Source organism: Procambarus clarkii, chromosome 5 (genome assembly GCF_040958095.1).
Source record: "Procambarus clarkii isolate CNS0578487 chromosome 5, FALCON_Pclarkii_2.0, whole genome shotgun sequence".
NCBI lineage: Eukaryota > Metazoa > Arthropoda > Malacostraca > Decapoda > Cambaridae > Procambarus > Procambarus clarkii.
Genome location: NC_091154.1, coordinates 55,444,929 through 55,467,371, shown reverse-complemented (window position 1 = coordinate 55,467,371; position 22,443 = coordinate 55,444,929). Strand labels below are relative to the sequence as shown.

The 22,443-nt window shown below is 53.2% G+C and overlaps 2 protein-coding genes across 4 annotated transcripts in view; both read left to right on the top strand.

Annotated features, from left to right (window-relative positions):
• LOC138351009 (zinc finger protein ZFP2-like) overlaps positions 1 to 22,443 on the top strand; it is a 176,587-nt gene that overhangs the window by 133,187 nt on the left and 20,957 nt on the right. For 2 of the 3 annotated variants that reach the window (XM_069302484.1, XM_069302493.1), the window contains one exon: positions 2,821 to 2,937. The gene's annotated coding sequence lies outside the window, so the exon portion shown is untranslated. Of the gene's footprint in view, positions 1 to 2,820; positions 2,938 to 3,513; positions 3,563 to 22,443 lie in introns of those variants that run through there. The other variant, XM_069302487.1, reaches the window with a different exon arrangement.
• Positions 1 to 22,443, top strand: part of LOC138352257 (uncharacterized) — a 99,439-nt gene that overhangs the window by 62,768 nt on the left and 14,228 nt on the right. The window lies entirely within an intron of this gene.

Here is a 22,443-nt window from a genome sequence, read left to right as displayed (position 1 = left end):
ACTAACACAACACCTATACCCCCTATTAGACTATTTTACAGGAACTTCTTTTCCACAGCTCATAAAACGGAGGAAAGGGTCCTGAAAGATATTGTTAATAGAAACGTTATCCCTACAGACAAAAATCAGAGGATACAACTGACGATTTACTATAAAACCAGAAAAACGGCCAGCCTTCTCATGAGAAACTCTCCAGACACAAAACAGAACGCTTTAAAAGAGACTAACGTCGTCTATGCCTTCAAATGCCCACTTGGGGACTGTAAGCTCCAAAAAACCCAGTATATAGGCAAGACAACAACATCTCTTTCTAGGCGTTTAACGATGCATAAGCAACAGGGCTCCATTAAGGAACATATAATCTCTTCCCACAACCAAACCATCGCCAGAGAAATCCTAGTAAACAACACAGAAATCATCGATACAGCGATAGCAGGCGGCTTGACGTTTGCGAGGCACTACACATCAAGAAGTCAACACCAGCAATCAACAGCCAATTATTGCACAACTATATTCTACCCACCTCAAGACTCCGCTCCAATATAGAAGCATCAAGAAGTATGGACCAATATATATATATATATATATATATATATATATATATATATATATATATAACTGAAAACTCACACCCCAGAAGTGACTCGAACCCATACTCCCAGAAGCAACGCAACTGGTATGTACAAGACGCCTTAATCCACTTGACCATCACGACCGGACAAAATGAGGTGATAGCCGAGGCTATTTGAACCACCCCACCGCCGGCACTCGGATAGTTATCTTGGGCATAGCATTTTACCAAATCACCTCATTCTTTGGGGCACACGTGAGGAACACAAATGCGAACAAGCCTGAATGGTCCCCAGGACAATATGCAACTGAAAACTCACACCCCAGAAGTGACTCGAACCCATACTCCCAGAAGCAACGCAACTGGTATGTACAAGACGCCTTAATCCACTTGACCATCACGACCGGACAAAATGAGGTGATAGCCGAGGCTATTTGAACCACCCCACCGCCGGCACTCGGATAGTTATCTTGGGCATAGCATTTTACCAAATCACCTCATTCTTTGGGGCACACGTGAGGAACACAAATGCGAACAAGCCTGAATGGTCCCCAGGACAATATGCAACTGAAAACTCACACCCCAGAAGTGACTCGAACCCATACTCCCAGAAGCAACGCAACTGGTATGTACAAGACGCCTTAATCCACTTGACCATCACGACTGGACAAAATGAGGTGATAGCCGAGGCTATTTGAACCACCCCACCGCCGGCACTCGGATAGTTATCTTGGGCATAGCATTTTACCAAATCACCTCATTCTTTGGGGCACACGTGAGGAACACAAATGCGAACAAGCCTGAATGGTCCCCAGGACAATATGCAACTGAAAACTCACACCCCAGAAGTGACTCGAACCCATACTCCCAGAAGCAACGCAACTGGTATGTACAAGACGCCTTAATCCACTTGACCATCACGACCGGACAAAATGAGGTTTCAGTTGCATATTGTCCTGGGGACCATTCAGGCTTGTTCGCATTTGTGTTCCTCACGTGTGCCCCAAAGAATGAGGTGATTTGGTAAAATGCTATGCCCAAGATAACTATCCGAGTGCCGGCGGTGGGGTGGTTCAAATAGCCTCGGCTATCACCTCATTTTGTCCGGTCGTGATGGTCAAGTGGATTAAGGCGTCTTGTACATACCAGTTGCGTTGCTTCTGGGAGTATGGGTTCGAGTCACTTCTGGGGTGTGAGTTTTCAGTTGCATATTGTCCTGGGGACCATTCAGGCTTGTTCGCATTTGTGTTCCTCACGTGTGCCCCAAAGAATGAGGTGATTTGGTAAAATGCTATGCCCAAGATAACTATCCGAGTGCCGGCGGTGGGGTGGTTCAAATAGCCTCGGCTATCACCTCATTTTGTCCGGTCGTGATGGTCAAGTGGATTAAGGCGTCTTGTACATACCAGTTGCGTTGCTTCTGGGAGTATGGGTTCGAGTCACTTCTGGGGTGTGAGTTTTCAGTTGCATATTGTCCTGGGAACCATTCAGGCTTGTTCGCATATATATATATATATATATATATATATATATATATATATATAGCCTGCCTGAAATGCTGCGCGTACTAGTGGCTTTACAAGATAGTTCTTATAAAGATAGCATTTTGTGGTTATTCTCTATATCTGGTTCGCCTAACAGTAAATAAGTACCTGGGAGTTAGACAGCTGCTATGGGCTGCTTCCTAGGGATGTATGTGTGTGTTTGTATTCATGTTGAATTTTACAAAGTAGGAAGAGAGATGTTTGTAAAAAAAAAAAATCTAATATTTTTGAAAGTATAAGTAGATTTGATATTTTTCTTTAGTTGTTTATGTCTGCAGTCTCGCCTCCTTTATAAAATGGCATCATTCTTGCTTTTTTAAGGATATCAGGAAAAGTAAGGCACTCCAGAGATTTGTTGACTCCTTCCTAGTGTTTCGTAGCCCAGCCCAGCCTAGACAAGACAGGCTGGGCATCCTAGCCTCACGCAGCTTAGCCCCACCTACATGTAGCATCCCAGTCCATCCTAAGTGATCATTACCTTACTGGCTGTGTTTTCTCTTCAGCCCTGAAAGTAATGTGGTGGAACATAAGCAGATACAAATCAGGTCTTAGAGAATCTGTACTTCATACATTTCTTAATAATGTCTCACAAATATTTAAATAATTAAAAAAAATTGTATAATAACTTCATATTATTCTTGCAATTTATTTTTGCATATTTTTTTATACAAAATTTACATTTGAAAAGATTACCTCTATTTTTAGATTGATGACTTGAAGACTACAGTGCCATCCACAGCAAATCATGGTCTTAAAATATCTCCTAGCAATGACGAGACCAATTTTCACAGAGATCAAATTTTCGCTAAGCAGTAGTCACAGGTAAATATATATTATATATATAATATTATATATATAAAATTAACTACTTCATTGTTCAAAGCACCTTTAGGCATTCTGAGAGTTGTGCTATTTTATTATTAATTAATTAGGCTATATTTTAATGCTTTGTAATGTTTTCATAACTTTTATGGGGGGAGCCCCGTCGGCTTCCCGGAGGTTTACCGGCTGATATGCTAATGTCAGACTTTGGCATCAGTCATGTGTATGAAGTTCTAGGGCCTACCGGGGACCACGGCCAGAACCTGGCCCCCTCAGAGAGGCAAGGGGAGCAATGGCCTATAGAAACCCCCGTGTGGTTGGAAGCATTCTATGTCTGCCATCGACCGGGTCAAGCATCCAGAAAGGTAAGCATTCCAAAACAAACCCCTATTCTGGTGAAAATTGCTACCTAAAGCCGAGCTAGTGGATAGAACTCTTCAACAGAAAACAAGGAAACTAGTATGACGTCATACGTCACCGCGCCGCTGTCTGCGCAGATCCCCCCTCCCCGGGAGGGGGAAGGGGGAGCCCCAGACCTACCACGCCGGCTATCCACCCATCAGTTCTTCGGCTGATGCTATAGGCAACGGTTATGTGCTCCGGCTCCAGTGGTTGTTTCAGCACTGTACCTAGAGTGTGGTGTCTGTTTTCTAGGTGGTGCGTGAGCCGGGAGTGATTCTCCAGTACTCTGGCTGCATGCGCCTAGGTTTCCCTTCCCTAGGTGCCCTGTAAGTAATGCCCTTGGGGCTTGGGGCCACCTTCCACAAGTTCCTTGGGTCCTGCCCCTGCTTGGCCGTTTACTGCTTGGTTTTCGGCCGCTCTTTGTGTGCTCGGGTGTTCTGTCTCCCTTGTTTGCCTTAGAGTAAGGGGCAGTTTTTGCACTGGTGGGGCGGAGGGTACTGTGCAGCTTGTCTTTACCAATCATAGCGGCCGGCTCTGTTCCGCTTGGGTACGCTGTCCTCTTGCGGGGTTTTCTTTTTCTTTTTGTTGATCTACCTGGTGGGGGGGGGGGGGGTCTGCCTTCGTTCTTGCCCCTTGTGTCCCTTGTGTTCTGAGTATTTTCTGGTGGTACCCCCTGCTAGGTCCCCGTGAGTGTACACGTCCCGGGGGTTCAGCTCGTCCTTGTCGCCCTGTTGGGCTACTTGTCGCCCGGTTGGGCTACTTGTCGCCCGGTTGGGCTACTTGTCGCCCGGTTGGGCTACTTGTCGCCCGGTTGGGCTACTAGTCGCCTGGTTGGGTTCCTTTTTGGGCTCTTTGCTTCTTTGGCCGGTTTTATTGTTCCTGCTTCCTCTTTTGGCTACTTTTCTCGTGCAGTAGTCCTGGCTGGCGCCTTCCAGCAGAAAGGGTGTGCGGTTCGGCCAGCGTGTTATGCGCATGCGACGTGGAGTTTGTTTTGGTCTGGGCGGTGTTTCAGTGCTGGTGTTTTGCACCCTTTTTGCTACAGTGCTCCACCTCTCGTTCTTCTCCCTGGCTGCGGTATGTGCCCCTTCGCGCCGGGGGTGTCCTGGTTCCCAGTTGTGGGGAGGACACCGCGGTTTTCCCTGTGTCATGGGTGTGGACCGCCTCCTTCGCCTCTCCCTGCTCTCCTGCGGTTCCGGCAGGGTCCGGCTCTGGCGTCTTCACCTGGCGGTGCTCCCTGGTTCTTCTGGGCACGGTTGAGTCGTGTCAAGTTCGTGCCACCGTTCGCCAGGTGTGTTTCTGCGGTCTGGCGTCTTTTGGCCCGGGCGCTGGATGCGGAGTTGTTTATATACCTGTCTTTATTTTGGTGTATACTGGCAGCAGGTTTTCTTTCAAACATGTTTCATTGAATATGACCGCATATTCTGTATTTATTATTTTCTGGTTTAGGGCTTCTATCCCTCTAACTATTTTCTTAGCATCAGGGCTTAATTTCAATTAAGCCCTGATGCTAAGAAAATAGTTAGAGGGATAGAAGCCCTAAACCAGAAAATAATAAATACAGAATATGCTGTCTTTATTTAGGTATATTTTTGTACGACTGAGACCGTTCGCACACCAGTGACTGTCCCTTTTTCAATCCTTCCTGTCCCCCTCATGTGCATGTCCAACCCATGCTGGAGTCATTCAGGGGACCCTCCTTTTTTAATGTTGTGAGGTGTGGGGGTTGTAGGGTTGGTTCTGTACTCACCTGGTAAGGCTCCTGGCTGTGCTTGCAGGATTTGTGCTCTGGCTCTTTGGTCCCACCTATCTGGTAGAACTTGCAGGATAGTACCAGTGGAGTGCAGTGGTGCTATTGGCACATTTGGGGAACACTGTATTACCATCAGAGGTCTGTGCTTGTTACACGACCTACTTGCGAGCATAAGCCTTCTTGCTGGTTTGTCCGTGGACTTCCAGGGCGCACTAGCCTGTTTTCGTACGGCAGTTCCGGCCCGTCCTGGTTGTGGGGGTATGTGGGCCGGTGGACTGCTCCTAGCAGCTGCCTGGTGGGCCACCCTCTGGCCGGTCTAGCCTGGCCTTGGGCCGGGCTTGAGGTGTAAAAGAGCTCCCAGTACCTCATCCAGCAGGTATAGAGCGGGGTTTCTCCGCCGTCGGTCGCCTGGTGCAGGTTTCTGGGCCTGCAGGGTTTTGTCCTGTCTCCGTTGGCCCTGTCTGGGGTCTGCCTGCTCAGTTCTCTGCCTTTGCAGAAGGGAGTTGCTATTTACATGTTGCAGTGGTGCCTGTTGCTGCTGCTGCACGTGTGCATTGGTACTGTGTTTCACGGTGGCGTGTCCTTGTTCCTGTGTCCGGTTGTGGAGTGGCACTTTGTTGCCGTTTTGTGCCTGGGGATTGCGTGGGGTTTTTTGTCCCTGCCTGATTGTCCACCCCTGGTTGTTATCCTGGGGTTTTTGTGCTTCTGCTCTTTCTTCCTGCCTCCTCTGCAGCAGGGGTGTTCTGCGTGTGTTCTTAGGCGTTTGTCAGCCTGTGTCCTGTGATGTGCTTCCTTGTCTCGGTCTATTGCAGTTGTTCGTACCCCTTGGTTCGGGTACCGTTCTGGCGGCGACCCTTCCGCCTTCTTTGGTTTCCTAGCTTGCCCTGCCGGTTGGTTTTTCTGGGGGTCTTGCGATGTCTCGCGTCGGACCCGTCGTTTCTGAACTCCTGGCGGGCTTGCATGCTTTCATGCTTTGGGGAATTTTTCTGTTCGGCAGACGTTCCATCTCCTTGTGCCGCCTGGGTTTCGGTGGTCGCGCCCGAGATCTTCCCGCGGCTCCGCCTTTTCCTGGGCTCGAAGGGGCCTTGTCGGGGCTGCTTATGTTCTGCCTCGCGGTCTCGCCTCCGGTTGGTGGTCGGGTGGTTTCGTGGTAGGTGTCCCACCTGCGTGCTTCTCTTGGCGGCAGTATGGGGTATTTTGGCGGTACTTCCTTTTCCTGTCCCTTCTTAGGTGGTTACTCTTGTTAGCTTGGATTACTCTCGGCTTGGTTTTCTGGTGGGGGTTGGGGGCCGTCGTCTTGCCACATACTGTCGCATCTTTTCGTGCGGCGCGGGTGGAGCCACTTCAGCTTGCTTTCGGTCTTGGTGTTGCTTCTGCACCGTTAGTAAGCTGTCTTGTGCGTCATTTCACCTCAGGCCTGTTCGTGCGCCGCTTTCACCATCCTGGTCTCTGGTCAGCGTGCTCTGTCTTCTACTCGGTTGGTAGTGCCCCTTCGGTTCCGGTGTGTTTTTTCGTCGGCTCTTTCCTTTTGGCCTTTGCCTCTGGGGGTTGAGTCGCTGAGTTTTCTTGCTCCTTCGGTTTTAGCGTTTTGGTTGTTCGGTGGCAGCAGTCTCCATCTTTTCTGGCGCGGGGTGGGGCTGCTGCGTTCTGGAGGGGTCCAGGGTTTGTTGGTGCTTCGTTGGTCGGGCCGGGGGTGTGCGTGGAGCTATCGGGCTAATGTGTGATATATTAGACCTGGGCATTAGTCTGTGGAGTTCAGCCTAGAAGGGACCATAAGCCAGAACCCGGCCCCCTCAGGGAGGTTTCAGGGAGTGATGGCCCTGGAAAACCCTCCCTGTGGTTAGGGGTTTTCCTTATCAGCTATCAACCAGGGTTAGGCACCCACAAAGGTAGGCATAAAACACACTCCCACATAATAAGAAAAGTACAACGAAAAACTGAAAATAGAGGCAGAACTCCCTCCAGTCCCTAAGGAAACAAGCAAACGTCACACTCTATTGCCGTGCAGCTCGTCCGTGCAACCCTCCCCTCCCCGGCTATCCAGCACTTCAATTCGTTAGCTAATGTATTCACTTAGTTGTATTCACCTAGTTGTGTTTGCGGGGGTTGAGCTCTGCTCTTTCGGCCCACCTCTCAACTGTCAATCAACTGTTTCTAACTACTACTATTTTTACCCCACACACACACACACACACACACACACACACACACGGACGATGTGTGTGTGTGTGTGTGTGCGAATTTTAGCGGACGATGCTAAAATTATGAGAAGGATTAAAACAGAAGAGGACTGTTTGAGGCTTCAAGAAGACCTAGACAAGCTGAAGGAATGGTCGAACAAATGGTTGTTAGAGTTTAACCCAACCAAATGTAATGTAATGAAGATAGGTGTAGGGAGCAGGAGGCCAGATACAAGGTATCATCTGGGAGAGGAAATTCTTCAGGAGTCAGAGAAGGAAAAAGACTTGGGGGTTGATATCACGCCAGACCTGTCTCCTGCAGCACATATCAAGCGGATAACATCAGCGGCATATGCCAGGCTGGCCAACATACGAACGGCATTCAGAAACTTGTGTAAAGAATCATTCAGAACTTTGTATACCACATATGTCAGGCCAATCCTGCAGTATGCAGCCCCAGCATGGAGTCCATATCTAGTCAAGGATAAGACTAAACTGGAAAAGGTTCAAAGGTTTGCCACCAGACTAGTACCCAAGCTGAGAGGTATGAGCTACGAGGAGAGACTACGGGAATTAAACCTCACTTCGCTGGAAGACAGAAGAGTTAGGGGGGACATGATCACCACATTCAAGATTCTGAAGGGGATTGATAGGGTAGATAAAGACAGTCTATTTAACACAAGGGGAACACGCACAAGGGGACACAGGTGGAAACTGAGTGCCCAAATGAGCCACAGAGATATTAGAAAGAACTTTTTTAGTGTCAGAGTGGTTGACAAATGGAATGCATTAGGAAGTGATGTGGTGGAGGCTGACTCCATACACAGTTTCAAGTGTAGATATGACAGAGCCCGATAGGCTCATGAATCTGTACACCTGTTGATTGACGGTTGAGAGGCGGGACCAAAGAGCCAGAGCTCAACCCCCGCAAACACAACTAGGTGAGTACTAGGTGAGTACACACACACACACACACACACACACACACACACACACACACACACACACACACACACACACACACACACACACACACACACACACACACACACACACACACACACACACACACAATGTGGACCACCCCAGACCACATTGTGGTCCGTGGCGGATGTCTTCTCTGGCCTCGAATTCCAAAGCTGTGTTTTGCCATCATGGCGATCTCTGCAGTGTTGTTGTTGTGTGTGGTGGCCAGGTGTCCTCATCTGTACCAGGGCTGCATGCATTTAGAGGCATCCTTCCCTAGGCACCCTGTGAGTACTGCCCTTGAGTGTTAGGATTCCCTTCCCTGGTGTGTTTGGAAAACCATTTCAGTAGGGGGTTTTTTGCTGCTCGACATTTACTCCGCCATTAGGGCTAGCTGCGGTTTCATGGACCTTGTTTGGCCTTGGATAGGGAGCAGTATTTTGCTGGTTATGGCATCGAGGTGTTGTGCAGCCTGCCCACCCATGCGGTGGCTGGTTACTGTTTCCTGTGGGGACGTTGAAATTTTGCGGGGGTTTTCTTTAGTTTTTGTTTTTCTTGCCTGGTGGGGGGTCTGCCTAGTGTGGCTATAGTTCCACTTAAAATATTTTGGTGGCCCTCTGCTAGGCCCCTGTGACTGTACACGTCACAGGGGTTTCAGTGTTTTGATCTCCCCTTTGTTAGTTTTGGGTCTTAACCGGTTAGCAACAACTTGCCCGGGATTCCCGTAGCAGTCAGCCTACAAGCCCTGGAAAACCTTGTTGGGATTTGGTGGACTTACGGATGCGTCTTCTGAGTTCCAGCCCACCTCGTGCAGGTTTGAAGGTTTCTGTGTGCCCTTGTCTCAGGGTGACAGGCAGCACTTTTGCCTCCATCATGCTGCCTGTTGGGTCAACAACACCTTTGACCTGGAGTCTTGCGAGTCGTGTTCTCTGCTTGTTCTCTAGTACTATTCCTGATGACATTACTGTTAGAGTACAGGTAGCATCCGCACTGCATGCTAGGTTTAGATTGCTGCAACATGCTAAGTTGGTTTCCCACCTGGATGCCCCCGGGGCTTGCCCCGTTTTGGCTAGTCATTGTTGACTAGCCCTTTTCTATCTCTCTCCCTTCCCTCCCCTCCCTCTGTTCCCAGCTCCGAACCGTCTGCGGGTTTTGGGGTTGGGACGGGGCAGGATTTAGTTAGTGATAGAGATTCGGGCGCCTTCGGGCGCTGCCTAGTTATAATAATAATAATAATAATAATAATTTTTATTTAGGCAAAGGTACATACATAAAGACATTTTACAAAGTTTGTTGGCTTTATAGATAGGAGCTAGTACATACAATGCCTAAAGCCACTATTACGCAAAGCGTTTCGGGCAGGAAAAAACACTACTGACTAAAGCTTAAAACTAATGGGGATAAAACTAATGGGGAAAAACTAAAGTTAGAGTTGGGGATGGAAGCATTCGAGCCTGCTCCTCCTGGTGATGCTTCTGGGTATTTCCAGTGGCTCTTTCTTTGCTGCCTTTCCCCTGGACTCTGTCTTTTCTTCAGGGGTGAAGGGTGTGGAGGATGGCTCTGCCCCTGGGGTCTCTGTTGCGAGTTCCCAGGGCTGTGGGGGGGGGGGGGGGAAGAGCCCGCTAGCAGTTCTGGGGCTGTTTACCCCTTCTACCTTCTGTGCGTTTTTTTCCCCTCTCTCATCTTCTTTATTATCCCACAATTGCTGGCGTGTTTTTGAGTCTATTGCATCCGTTGAGTCCCCCTTTATTAAGTGGCCATTTTCTTTTCTGCTTGTCGCTTCCCTGCCTGGCCAACAGGGCAGCGCTGGAGTTTTATTGTTTACATGTGCCTGGGTGTGTGCACTCGCATTTTGGGGGCGGGTTTTCGCCTCTTGACGGAGGTTTTATCCTCCCATTGCCATTTCTCTGTTTTGTTCTTTCTTCTAGGGCATTCTGTCCTTCTCCTGTTCCTCTGGGAATACTTAGATGTTTTTTTTCACCCAGTTTTGTGTTTTCTGTGTTTGCATCTGGGCCCTGGGGTTGGGCCCAGTGTCCCAGGTCGTTTTCTATGCTTGCTCCAATGCGTTTTGCCCCTTTCAAGCACCGGGTGTTGCCACAAATGTATTTTCAATTATTAGTTCTATGTATTCCCAATGCGGTTTTATTTGTTTTTTTATCATATATGATGCATATTTGTGTCCTTTACAATATGTATACAGTAGAATGTTCATAATGTTCCATGGAACTGTGATACATATGTCAGTAATGTGTCCACAATAAATGCTTATTGTTGCAATATTACTTGTTAAAATTTCACAAAAATTACAATATGTACAGTTTCACACACTATTTACACAGTAACACACTGTATTATACACAAAATTCTCAGAGGAATTGACAGGGTAAATAAAGACAGGATATTTAACACAAGGGGCACACGCACTAGGGGACACAGGTGGAAATTGAGTGCCCAAATGAGCCACAGAGATATTAGAAAGAATTTTTTTAGTGTCAGAGTGGTTGACAAATTGAATGCGTTGGGCAGTGATGTGGTGGAGGCTGACTCTATATACAGTTTCAAGTGTAGATATGATAGAGCCCAATAGGCTCAGGAACCTGTTCATCAGTTGATTGACAAGTGAGAGGCGGGACCAAAGAGTCGGAGCTTACCCCCCGCAAGCACAAATAGGTGAGTACTCAGTACTTCGAAAGTGAGTAGTAATCAACGAAGTAGTCCATGGTACATCGCGCGACTTCGCTCTCATTGCAGCAGGTTATCTTGAGATGATTTCCGGGCTTAGCGTTCCCGCGGCCCGGTCCTCAACCAGGCCTCCACCCCCAGGAAGTAGCCCGTAGCAGCTGTCTAACTACCAGGTACCTATTTACTGCTAGGTAACAGGGGCATCAGGGTGAAAGAAACATTTTGCCCATTTGTCTCTGTCTCCACCGGGGATCGAACCCGGAACCTCAGTACTACGAATCCAAAGCGCTGTCCACCCAGCTGTCAGGCGCCCAAGGTACAGATAGATTTTTTGTTTCATGTTTCTTCATGTGCTTGCAAAATAATGTACTCGCGTACACCCACTCACGTACACCCTCACATACATGTAGGTGGTATGTAGTAACCAAGCTTGTAAAGCATAAGATAGTATTGAAAAGATTATAGGAAAAGATCAATTTGTAAGGTAGTCTTGAAAAGATCGCTTTGTAAGGTCCCCCTATAGGAAGAGATTCAGCCACCCTCGAAGATTGTCCGTCATTCTAAAAGAGATTCAGGCATTCTGGATGAGGTTTAGCCAGCCTCAAAGAGTGTCAGTCAATCTGGAAGAGATTCTATTCTTGAAAATATCTATGGAAAACACCACCATGGAAGCCGCTAACACTGTTCATGTATGCTACTTGTATCAGATGCATCATCACTGAATACAGAAAATGATTCATCTATGTATCATCTATATAAATTGGAGATGGCATAGGTGGGCAAGGGTGGCGCTCAGAGCTATAATTGGATACTCTCGCTGTATCGTCCTTGTAGGTGCTGTATCACTTGCATCCGACCTTTGTGTTAGGTCCTTATTGTGCCTAGCTTCACCAATATCATGACCCTTATGTTCTTCAAACAATAAGGTTTGAATTTCACCAACAGAGCGCAATCTTTCAACACCGCATCGGACAGGTGTTTGAGAGCCAAAGCTGCATGCGCCACCCTTGGTTGCTTACTGAGTACTAACCCAGCCAGTAGCCCTAGGGCATTCTGGTAATTTTTTCCGAGATGGTTGCCTCTCACTGGAGGTCCTAGGAGTCCATTACGTACACAACCAACTGCACACACATTTTGAATGGATGCGAAAAAATACAAAATAATTTTCTTGGCGCAGTTTCCCACCGACCGAGTTTTCTCATTTGGCACAGTCCAGTGGCTAACAGGGGTCCAGTCTGGGTGATTTGTTTTGCCCTTTCTTTCTGTTGTGCGTATCTGTCGGCATATATGATGGTTTGGGCTCCTTCCGGGTTTGATTCCGGGTTCCTTTGGGCTTTTCAGTTTCGTTTTGGAGGTTTTCTTCCTCTCGGGTCCCCTTTGGGAGTTCTGGAGGCGCTTGGTTATCTCCTGTGTTCCCCGGTCATTCCCTTTCTGGGGTTCCGGGGTCTTCCTGGCTTGCAGACTGCTCTTCTTGGGTCTTGGCATATGTTTTGTGGGGGTGCCGGGTCTTCGATGACTGGCTGGTGTTGGCTCCCAGTTGGTCCATTTGTCTGCTCACCAGGGGTGTGGTTCTGTCCCAGCTCGCCGGGTTCGGGTTCCAGGTGAACTGGAGAAAGTCCCATCTGGTTCTGTCCCAGGTTTGGAACTGACTGGGTCTTGTTTGGGACTCTTGGCCTGCTTCCATATCACTCTTTCCGGAGGCATTGCTGAGGCTGTGGTCCCTCCTTCGGCTGTTTCTGGGAGGGTTCCCAATGTCACTCGGCAGTTGCTCTAGCAGTTGTACGCGAGTTTAAACTTCACCATGTTGGTCTACCTGCTGGGTCGAGTTTGACTTCGGTCAAATCAGTGGGTTCGTAGTCCAGGGGCCTTGCATCGGTTACTGCATGGCCGTCTTCCTCTTCGGGGTTTTCGGGGTTCAGTGCCTTGGTGCACACCCGAGCCCTCGCTTAATGTGCTCACGGATGTGTTGTCTCTCAGCTGAGGTTTTGTGACCAGTGGTCATCAGGCCAGCCAGGGGCAATGGCGTTCGTCCTTCCATCGGGCTCACAGCACAGTGCGAGAGTTTGTGGCAGTTTGGCTGTTGCTTCAGAGGGTTTGGGTCGCTAAGGGTTCGACCATTCGGCTCAATTCAGACTCCATTTGGCTCCAGTGGTGAACCGCAGGGGTTCCCTTCGGTCCTTGCCTCTTTGGGTTTGCTGGCTTCTCAGGGTTTGGCTGTCCATGCGGTTCATATCCGGTATTACGATGTTGTTGGTGGTGGTGGTCCTTCCTTTCGGACAACCAACCCAAAATTCCGTAGAGTGCTTACCTTGATCAGGAGATCACCCTGGATGCTTCTGGCACTTGGAGAGGGGCTCAACGTCACACGTTTAGGGGATGCGGCTTCAACACTAGCCTCGTTGTCACATGCACACACCCACTCGAGCCGCCGTGACTCCCCACTCTCTCCTTATGTGGTATGATATCCTCAATCCCCCTTTCTTTGATATTGCTCCGTACTACCCTGTCCGCAGCTTTGGTTCTTGGTTCTCTCTCTCTCTCTCACTAAGACAAGGGCAAACACCAGCAAATTTGAATACATTTACTGGACAAGGCACATGGACAATACATATACACATATAATAATATATCTCCAACACACTATACTATTGTGGTCAGGTTGCACTCCAATACCATCAGGACTCTTATCATCTGCTTATCAAGTGGTATCCTAACTCATGACTCGCCACCTAATACTACCAACCTCATCAAGTAAGTCAAGTCTTATAAGACAGTGTTGCACTATCAGCAAGATAATATATATCTGTAAACACATACAAGGAAAATCAACCTATGACTGCAATAACATAAATATCAGCATAAATATTCCTTGATATACAACAATGGTCAATCAATCACCCTATCAGCCCTAGAATACGTATGTATGTCTCTGCAGGTAATCCAGCCTACAGTTGTGACTCTATACTTCAGTATAAGTACTCCTTGGCACAAAAATGGTAGTCAATCACTCACCTTTAACTGCGTCTTGCACGCTAATGACAATCAAACACTCTACCAACCCCCTACAATTTGTCAACAAGAACTTCGCTTCCACATCTGGAAGTTCACTACGCTGACATCTTCAGGTTTTCCCTAGAACCGTCTACCAGGGTTCTCCACAGCTCTTCCGGCTGCTACACCATGAAGTCTTCCTTTACCAACAATGGTGCTTCACCACTGGTATCACAGAAGCATGTGAAACTTCATTCCACTGCTCTTCTCACAGCTTGAGGTCCTGCTCCTCACTGTGTGGCCGCTCTTCCACAGAGCTCAGTACCTTCTACAACCTTGGAGTCTCATCAACTACTCCCTCTCTGCTGGCTTCGAAGTTCTCAGCATCTCTTTTCCCTGACAAACCTGCATCCCATTGACACGCCAATAAAAATGTTTCCCTATAAACACGTAAACGAAATAAACCACACAATATGTTTACATCCTCCATCTTTACTCTCTTATTTTAGGCCTTCTGCCTTAATAAAATATGCCTAATGTATCAATAAACATTCGCTACAATTGCTGGGCACACGATCAACTACAGTATAGGCAATCACTGTAAACTGGTTAAAATTGTGCTTACCACAAAAGGTCTCCAGCAGGGTGCTCCTCGATGGGGCGGTGACACTCAGGGCGCCTCAGGCTACCCACAGAACTGCTTTAACTCCCCACTCAACACCTTCTGCAGTTCCTGACTTAAGATGACACGCCTCCTAACTTATTCCTCAGTCGAGACGTTTGTCCACTTCCTTCCTCTTGAAGGAAGGAAGGAACAGGGGTTCCTCTCTAACAGGGGCTCAAATGGAGCACGCCCTCCCCCTCACGATTTCTTCAGCTCAAGTGAGCTCAAGCTCCTCTCAAGCAAGCCTCACGCCTCCAGCAAACTCTCCAGATCTTATATCAAGTCATTTACTTATTTTCTTATTCACTGCCCACCTTAAATTATCTATTGAATCCAACCAATTATTTTACATATGATTCTTCATGTCTATATTTCTTTGACCTCCTAGTCAGGTCAGGCCTGATAGAATAATTCTCAAAGGAGAGACTCGTTTTTTCAGCTACTTGGGATCATAACACCGGGGAGTGTCCAACGTCCTGGCGGATGGCCTGTATCGGTTCATTCCCCTGTCCACAGAATGGACGGGCGACGCTGACGCCATCAGTTGGCTCTGCCGGACATACGAACTCTTGGACGTGGACCTCTTTGCGTCGGCGTGGTCTCGTCATCTCCCGATCTGTGTGGTGCCCTTCCTTGACTGCCAGGCTAATGCCTAATACTGTCGCCTTATATCGTGTGGCACTGGCGGAGTCACTCCAGCTTGCATTCGGGTTGGATGTTACTTTTGCCCCGTTCCATAAGCTTTCTTGTGCTTTGTTACACCTCCGGCCTGCTCATGCGCCACCTGAGCCATCCTTGGACAGGGTGCTCTTCTATCTTTTCTCACCTCGGTTTGTGGTGGCCCCTTCGGTTCAAGCTTGCTTTTCCAAGGCTCTGTTTCTGTTGGCATTGGCCTCTGGGGGTTCGAGTCGATAAGCTACGTGCTCTCCGGCGCAGGGGCTTCTGCTCTTTCAGTCCTGGTGGTCAGTTTGTTCGGTTGCAGCCTTTTTCTTTTCTGGCAAAGGACAACACGGCTGCTTTCTGGAGGGGTCCTTGGGTAATTGATGCTAGGTTGGTCAGGCCGTGGGTGCATCGTGTGTTGTGTCCGGTTGTGGCTCTTCACCGTTACCTGCATGCTTTGGTTTTGTGGATAGGGATGCGCTTTGGGTTGCCCCAGTTTCCCTTGTTCCCTGTTCCGGGGCTCGGGGTCTCCCAGGTCGTCCATAGGGTCATTAAGTTTAGCCTGTCTGTGGTCTATCTTCGTGCCCATGACGTTAGGAAGTTTGCTGCATTGGCTACCATGTTTGGCAACATGTCCTGGGCTGATATTCGGGCATGGGGATTTTGGAGGTCGAACAGGGTTCTGGCCCCCCATTATTTGGTTAACGTTTCTGCTCCTGCGCGTTCCTGTGTTCCTTTGGATTGTAGGTTGCAGCCAGTTGAAAATAAACCAGATGTGTGCTGCATCTGGTTTCATTTTCAGGATCTCGTGACTGGACTGTTATGATGATAGCAGTTCTATGATGAAGTCTTAGCATCTTTGCGATGAGCATAGTATATTTGGAAGCATTTTTTAGCACCAGATGACATCTGCTGGTGTCATCTGTTCATACCATGTGATCATGCTGTTTGATTTCTTCACCACACTCGTCAAAAAAGTTAACTGGTTTCTTATGGTGCATAAAAATATTGATAGATTTGCATGATGTGTTTATATAGTGTAATATATGAAAAAATGGTATATTTTATTGTTCAAGGAATATAATATTTGAACTCATAATAAGGGTTAACAACACTGTAAACCAGACATGACAGAGCAGATCTCACTGGCACTTTAACATATTGAGCAAATTGGAGGATGCTGATTCAGTCAGTTTCTTCTAAGGTCAGATGTATCACAAGCAAGGAGCAACCAACCAACCACCCACCACCCCCACCCCTCGCTCCACCAACAACCACCCACCATCCCCCCCCACCCTCGCTCCACCAACAACCACCCACCATCCCCCCCCCCACCACCCTCGCTCCACCAACAACCACCCACCATCCCCCCCCACCCTCGCTCCACCAACAACCACCCACCATCCCCCCCCACCCTCGCTCCACCAACAACCACCCACCATCCCCCCCACCTCGGCTCCACCAACAACCACCCACCATCCCCCCCCCACCCTCGCTCCACCAACAACCACCCACCATCCCCCCCCCACCCTCGCTCCACCAACAACCACCCACCATCCCCCCCCCACCCTGCTCCACCAACAATACCCCCACCATCCCCCCCACCCTGGCTCCACCAACAACCACCCACCATTCCCCCCCACCCTGGCTCCACCAACAACCACCCACCATCCCCCCCACCCTCGCTCCACCAACATACCACCCACCATCCCCCCACCCCTGCTCACCAACAACCACCCACCAACCCCACCCCCACCCTGCTCCACCAACAACCACCCACCATCCCCCCCCTCGCTCACCAACAACCACCCACCATCCCCCCCACCCTGGCTCCACCAACAACCACCCACCATCCCCCACCCTGGCTCCACCAAACAACCACCCACCATCCCCCCCCTGGCTCCACCAACAACCACCCACATCCCCCCCCACCCTGGCTCCACCAACAACCACCCACCATCCCCCCCCACCCTGCTCCACCAACAACCACCCACCATCCCCCCCCACCCTCGCTCCACAACAACCACCCACCATCCCCCCCCACCCTGGCTCCACCAACAACCACCCACCATCCCCCCCCCTCGCTCCACCAACAACCACCCACCATCCCCCCCCACCCTCGCTCCACCAACAACCACCCACCATCCCCCCCACCCTGGCTCCACCAACAACCACCCACCATCCCCCCCACCCTGGCTCCACCAACAACCACCCACCATCCCCCCCACCCTCGGCTCCACCAACAACCACCCACCATCCCCCCACCCTGGCTCCACCAACAACCACCCACCATCCCCCCACCCTGGCTCCACCAACAACCACCCACCATCCCCCCACCCCTCGGCTCCACCAACAACCACCCACCATCCCCCCACCCTCGCTCCACAACAACCACCCACCATCCCCCCACCCTCGGCTCCACCAACAACCACCCACCATCCCCCCACCCCTCGCTCCACCAACAACCACCCACCATCCCCCCACCCTCGCTCCACCAACAACCACCCACCATCCCCCACCCTCGCTCCACCAACAACCACCCACCATCCCCCCCACCCTCGCTCCACCAACAACCACCCACCATCCCCCCCACCCTCGCTCCACCAACAACCACCCACCATCCCCCCCACCCTCGCTCCACCAACAACCACCCACCATCCCCCACCCCTCGCTCCACCAACAACCACCCACCATCCCCCCCACCCTGGCTCCACCAACAACCACCCACCATCCCCCACCCTCGCTCCACCAACAACCACCCACCATCCCCCACCCTCGGCTCCACCAACAACCACCCACCATCCCCCACCCTGGCTCCACCAACAACCACCCACCATCCCCCACCCTCGCTCCACCAACAACCACCCACCATCCCCCCACCCTGGCTCCACCAACAACCACCCACCATCCCCCACCCTCGCTCCACCAACAACCACCCACCATCCCCCCCACCCTCGCTCCACCAACAACCACCCACCATCCCCCCACCCTCGGCTCCACCAACAACCACCCACCATCCCCCCCACCCTGGCTCCACCAACAACCACCCACCATCCCCCCCACCCTCGCTCCACCAACAACCACCCACCATCCCCCCCCACCCTCGCTCCACCAACAACCACCCACCATCCCCCCCCACCCTCGCTCCACCAACAACCACCCACCATCCCCCCCCACCCTGGCTCCACCAACAACCACCCACCATCCCCCCCCACCCTGGCTCCACCAACAACCACCCACCATCCCCCCACCCTGGCTCCACCAACAACCACCCACCATCCCCCCCCACCCTGGCTCCACCAACAACCACCCACCATCCCCCCCCCACCCTCGCTCCACCAACAACCACCCACCATCCCCCCCACCCTGGCTCCACCAACAACCACCCACCATCCCCCCCCACCCTGGCTCCACCAACAACCACCCACCATCCCCCCCACCCTGGCTCCACCAACAACCACCCACCATCCCCCCCCCACCCTGGCTCCACCAACACCACCCACCATCCCCCCCCCCCACCCTGGCTCCACCAACAACCACCCACCATCCCCCCCACCCTGGCTCCACCAACAACCACCCACCATCCCCCCCCACCCTGGCTCCACCAACAACCACCCACCATCCCCCCCACCCTGGCTCCACCAACAACCACCCACCATCCCCCCCCACCCTGGCTCCACCAACAACCACCCACCATCCCCCCCCCACCCTCGCTCCACCAACAACCACCCACCATCCCCCCACCCTCGGCTCCACCAACAACCACCCACCATCCCCCCCCCACCCTGGCTCCACCAACAACCACCCACCATCCCCCACCCTCGCTCCACCAACAACCACCCACCATCCCCCCCACCCTCGCTCCACCAACAACCACCCACCATCCCCCCCCCACCCTCGCTCCACCAACAACCACCCACCATCCCCCCCCACCCTGGCTCCACCAACAACCACCCACCATCCCCCACCCCACCCTCGCTCCACCAACAACCACCCACCATCCCCCCCCACCCTGGCTCCACCAACAACCACCCACCATCCCCCACCCCTCGCTCCACCAACAACCACCCACCATCCCCCCACCCTCGCTCCACCAACAACCACCCACCATCCCCCCCCACCCTGCTCCACCAACAACCACCCACCATCCCCCACCCCTCGCTCCACCAACAACCACCCACCATCCCCCACCCTGGCTCCACCAACAACCACCCACCATCCCCCACCCTGGCTCCACCAACAACCACCCACCATCCCCCACCCTCGCTCCACCAACAACCACCCACCATCCCCCACCCTGGCTCCACCAACAACCACCCACCATCCCCCACCCTGGCTCCACCAACAACCACCCACCATCCCCCACCCTGGCTCCACCAACAACCACCCACCATCCCCCCCCCCACCCTGGCTCCACCAACAACCACCCACCATCCCCCCACCCTGGCTCCACCAACAACCACCCACCATCCCCCCCCACCCTGGCTCCACCAACAACCACCCACCATCCCCCACCCCACCCCTCGCTCCACCAACAACCACCCACCATCCCCCACCCCACCCCTCGCTCCACCAACAACCACCCACCATCCCCCCCCACCCTGGCTCCACCAACAACCACCCACCATCCCCCCCACCCTGGCTCCACCAACAACCACCCACCATCCCCCACCCTGGCTCCACCAACAACCACCCACCATCCCCCCCCACCCTGGCTCCACCAACAACCACCCACCATCCCCCCCCCACCCTGGCTCCACCAACAACCACCCACCATCCCCCCCCCACCCTGGCTCCACCAACAACCACCCACCATCCCCCCCCCACCCTGGCTCCACCAACAACCACCCACCATCCCCCCCACCCTGGCTCCACCAACAACCACCCACCATCCCCCCCCACCCTGGCTCCACCAACAACCACCCACCATCCCCCCCACCCTGGCTCCACCAACAACCACCCACCATCCCCCACCCCTCGCTCCACTAACAACCACCCACCATCCCCCACCCTGGCTCCACCAACAACCACCCACCATCCCCCACCCTGGCTCCACCAACAACCACCCACCATCCCCCACCCTCGCTCCACCAACAACCACCCACCATCCCCCACCCTGGCTCCACCAACAACCACCCACCATCCCCCCCCCCACCCTGGCTCCACCAACAACCACCCACCATCCCCCCCCCACCCTGGCTCCACCAACAACCACCCACCATCCCCCCCCACCCTGGCTCCACCAACAACCACCCACCATCCCCCACCCTCGCTCCACCAACAACCACCCACCATCCCCCACCCCTCGCTCCACCAACAACCACCCACCATCCCCCCCACCCTGGCTCCACCAACAACCACCCACCATCCCCCACCCCTCGCTCCACCAACAACCACCCACCATCCCCCACCCTGGCTCCACCAACAACCACCCACCATCCCCCACCCTGGCTCCACCAACAACCACCCACCATCCCCCACCCTCGCTCCACCAACAACCACCCACATTCCCCCACCCTGGCTCCACCAACAACCAGCCACCATCCCCACCCTGGCTCCACCAACAACCACCCACCATCCCCCACCCTGGCTCCACCAACAACCACCCACCATCCCCCCCCCACCCTGGCTCCACCAACAACCACCCACCATCCCCCCCACCCTGGCTCCACCAACAACCACCCACCATCCCCCCCCACCCTGGCTCCACCAACAACCACCCACCATCCCCCACCCCTCGCTCCACCAACAACCACCCACCATCCCCCACCCCTCGCTCCACCAACAACCACCCACCATCCCCCCCACCCTGGCTCCACCAACAACCACCCACCATCTTCCACCCCTCGCTCCACCAACAACCACCCACCATCCCCCCCACCCTGGCTCCACCAACAACCACCCACCATCCCCCCCCACCCTGGCTCCACCAACAACCACCCACCATCCCCCACCCCTCGCTCCACCAACAACCACCCACCATCCCCCCCCACCCTGGCTCCACCAACAACCACCCACCATCCCCCACCCCTCGCTCCACCAACAACCACCCACCATCCCCCACCCTGGCTCCACCAACAACCACCCACCATCCCCCACCCTGGCTCCACCAACAACCACCCACCATCCCCCCACCCTCGCTCCACCAACAACCACCCACCATCCCCCACCCTGGCTCCACCAACAACCACCCACCATCCCCCACCCTGGCTCCACCAACAACCACCCACCATCCCCCACCCTGGCTCCACCAACAACCACCCACCATCCCCCACCCCCACCCTGGCTCCACCAACAACCACCCACCATCCCCCCCCACCCTGGCTCCACCAACAACCACCCACCATCCCCCCCCACCCTGGCTCCACCAACAACCACCCACCATCCCCCCCCACCCTCGCTCCACCAACAACCACCCACCATCCCACCCCACCCTCGCTCCACCAACAACCACCCACCATCCCCCCCCCACCCTGGCTCCACCAACACCACCCACCATCCCCCCCACCCTGGCTCCACCAACAACCACCCACCATCCCCCACCCTGGCTCCACCAACAACCACCCACCATCCCCCCCCACCCTGGCTCCACCAACAACCACCCACCATCCCCCCCCACCTGGCTCCACCAACAACCACCCACCATCCCCCCACCCTGGCTCCACCAACAACCACCCACCATCCCCCCCACCCTGGCTCCACCAACAACCACCCACCATCCCCCCACCCTGGCTCCACCAACAACCACCCACCATCCCCCCCCACCCTGGCTCCACCAACAACCACCCACCATCCCCCCCCACCCTGGCTCCACCAACAACCACCCACCATCCCCCCACCCCTCGGCTCCACCAACAACCACCCACCATCCCCCCACCCCTGGCTCCACCAACAACCACCCACCATCCCCCCACCCTGGCTCCACCAACAACCACCCACCATCCCCCCACCCTGGCTCCACCAACAACCACCCACCATCCCCCCACCCTGGCTCCACCAACAACCACCCACCATCCCCCCCACCCTGGCTCCACCAACAACCACCCACCATCCCCCCCACCCTCGGCTCCACCAACAACCACCCACCATCCCCCCCACCCTGGCTCCACCAACAACCACCCACCATCCCCCCCCACCCTGGCTCCACCAACAACCACCCACCATCCCCCCCCACCCTGGCTCCACCAACAACCACCCACCATCCCCCCCAC